Here is a 3,249-nt window from a genome sequence, read left to right on the forward strand (position 1 = left end):
CGCCGTAACGTGCGTCCAGACACCATCGAAGTGGCGCCGGCAGTAGGTACAACCTGGACGCAGGTGTATCTGAAGCTACGTACGGCCCCAGAACTGGAAGAGGTCCGCACGGCTATCGGGATGGGCCGGCGAACGGCACAGGATCATCTCCGTGTCCCCATTAGTCGAAGCGCGGACAGTGAGGCACTCGCGGATAAGATCCAGAGTGTCATTGGCGAAATGGGTGCAGTGCGAGTGCTGACTGAGATGGGTGAGCTGCTGATCACCCATGTCGACTCGCTGGCCACCGTTGATGAGGTGAAGGAGGCGATTCGGGCTAAGCTTGGAGTAGCCCCGGGCATCACCTTCTGTGAAGTTTGGGAGCTGAGCGATGGCACGAAGCGCGCACGTGTTCGTCTTCCGCTGGTAAAGGCGCAGCAGCTGTACGAGGCAAAACTGTCTCTTTGCCAGTGCATCAGCGTGGCTCATGAGGTCCCTCGTCGTCCGATCTCCCAGCGTCGCTGTCTGCGGTGCCTGGAAACGGGGCACATCGTGCGGGACTGTCGGAATGAAGCGGACTACCGAGGCAAATGCTTCCGCTGTGGCAGCACCGGTCATCTGGCGAAAGCCTGCGCTTTGGAGCCCAAATGCCTTAAGTGTGGTGGCCCGCACAACATCGGTCACCAGAGCTGTGGACAACTGCCGGCACCGTGCCAGGTGTGAGGCAACAACTGCGAGTGTTGCAGGCGAACCTGGGTGGTGGACGCACCGCACAGGATTTCGTTCTGCAATCCGCTCGGACTGAGCGGATCGACGTGCTGCTGCTTTCGGAGGTGTACCGGCCTCCGGAGAACAACGGAACGTGGTCAGTGGACTCATCGGGGGCAGTGGCCGTGGTGGCCACCGGAGCATATCCCATCCAGCGTGTGTGGCGCAGCCCAACGCCCGGATTGGTGGCCGCCCAGATTGGAGGAGTTGTTTTCGTCAGCTGCTATGCTCCTCCACGACTGACTCTCGGTGAGTTCGAGCATTTTCTTGAGGCGCTCGAACTGGAGGCACTTTCCCATCATCACGTCGTAGTGGCAGGCGACTTCAACGCCTGGCATGAGGAGTGGGGAAGCGAGCGGAACACCGTGCGAGGTGAGGCGCTGCTCAACACCATCGAGCAGCTTGGGCTGAGGATCCTCAACCAGGGAACAACCCCAACGTTCGTCGGGAACGGTGTTGCCACACCCAGCGTCGTGGATGTGTCGTTCGCGAGCGAGACTATCGCACGCCCCGACACATGGGCAGTGGCTCCTGACTCGTTGGCGCGGTTTTATACGGCTTCCGACCACCGGTACATCCTTTACACCGTCGGGCCGTCCTCCTCACCTCAGCTCCAACGTCAGCAGCAGCACCAAAGCCAGAACCAGCGACCGCAGCAGCAGCGGCATCATCGGCGGCAACAACAACAGCAAAATCGCCGGCGACAGCAGCAGCACGACCAGCAGCGGGTACGAGGCCACCAGTCAAGCAGGAGATGGAAGGCTTCGCAGTTTTCAGCCGAGGCGTTCCGAGCAGCACTTAGCGCAGCGAACTTCGTGGAGCGAGCAGTAAACCAGGAGGGGATGGTCGATGCCATGTTGCGGGCATGCGACCAAACGATGGCGCGGATCACCTCGTCGCACCGTGATCCCCATCGAGCCCTCTTCTGGTGGACACCGGAGCTCACACGCCTTCGTGAGGAATGTGCAGCAGCTCGCGACCGTATGGTTGCCACGGTCGATTTGCAGGAGCGCAGCATCGCAGCAGCGCACCACCGGACTGCGAGGCGGGCCATGGAGAAGGCGATTCGGGCCAGCAAGCGCACTGAGTTTGATGAGCTCATCCGACTGGCGGAGGAGAACGAGTTCGGAGCAGGGTACCGGACTGTCATGTCTCGGATTCGTGGCAGTTACGTGCCTCCCGAGACTGACAAGGAGGAGCTGCTACGCATCTCTGGGGACCTGTTTCCGACTCACCCGGCTGTCGAGTGGCCGGCAGAGGAGGACGTCGAGGATGGGCAGTCGCTGATGCCTGTCACCACGCGAGAGCTGCTGGACATCGTGGCGTGCATGGCCAACCGGAAGGCGCCGGGATTGGACGGGATCCCCAATGCAGCCGTGAAGACAGCGATCAGGGAGTACCCGGAGGTCTTCTGCCGTCTGTACCAGGACTGTCTCGACCGTGGCGAGTTTCCTTCGTCATGGAAGAGGCAGCGCTTGGTGCTGCTGCCAAAGCCTGGCAAACCTCCCGGGGAAAGCTCCTCGTACCGGCCGTTGTGCATGCTAGACGCACTCGGCAAGGTGTTGGAGCGCCTGATCCTGTCCCGGTTGAATCTTCACCTTGAGGACCCTGAAGCCCCACGACTGTCGGATCACCAGTACGGCTTCCGGAAGGGGCGATCCACCATCAGCGCGATCCAGCGAGTTGTGGAGATGGGAAGGACGGCCAAGTCCTTCCGCCGGACTAACCAGCGAGACAACCGCTGCCTGATGGTGGTAGCGTTGGACGTCCGCAACGCGTTCAACACCGCGTCCTGGCAGTCCATCGCCAACGTGCTGCGTGAGAAAGGCGTTCCATCCCCGCTGCGAAGGATAATTCGCAGCTACTTCAAGGACCGGCGGTTAATCATCGAAACCAGTGAGGGACCCGTCGAACAGCACATCAGCGCGGGAGTTCCGCAGGGCTCCATTCTGGGGCCAACCTTGTGGAACGTGCTGTACGACGGGGTCCTGGGAGTGTCGCTGCCACAGGGGACCGAGCTAGTCGGTTATGCCGACGACTTGGTTCTTCTCGTCCCGGCGGTGACTCCCGAAGCCGCGGCCTTGAAGGCCGAGACAGCTGTCGCATCGATTGGAGAATGGCTGACTCGTCACCGTCTCTCCCTGGCGCCCGAGAAGACTGAGATGACGATCATCTCCAGCCTGAAGAGACCACCGTCGGTCTCCATCAACATCGGCGGTGTAGTGGTTCCCTTCTCCCGGTCCATCCGCTACCTGGGAGTCTGGCTACAGGATCATCTATCCTGGCTCCCTCACGTCGAGAAGGCAGCGGCGAAGGCGGAGAAGGTCGCCAAGGCGGTGGCACGACTTCTGCCGAATCACAGCGGCCCGAAATCGTCTCGAGCCCGCCTGCTGGCGGCTGTAGCGGATTCCATCCTTCGCTACGGAGCCCCAGTATGGTCGGAAGGCTTGGAAAGACAGCAATGCCGCAGGCTTGTTGGTCGAGTACAGCGCAAGACGGCGA

Source organism: Anopheles funestus (assembly GCF_943734845.2).
Source record: "Anopheles funestus chromosome X unlocalized genomic scaffold, idAnoFuneDA-416_04 X_unloc_121, whole genome shotgun sequence".
Classification (NCBI taxonomy): domain Eukaryota; kingdom Metazoa; phylum Arthropoda; class Insecta; order Diptera; family Culicidae; genus Anopheles; species Anopheles funestus.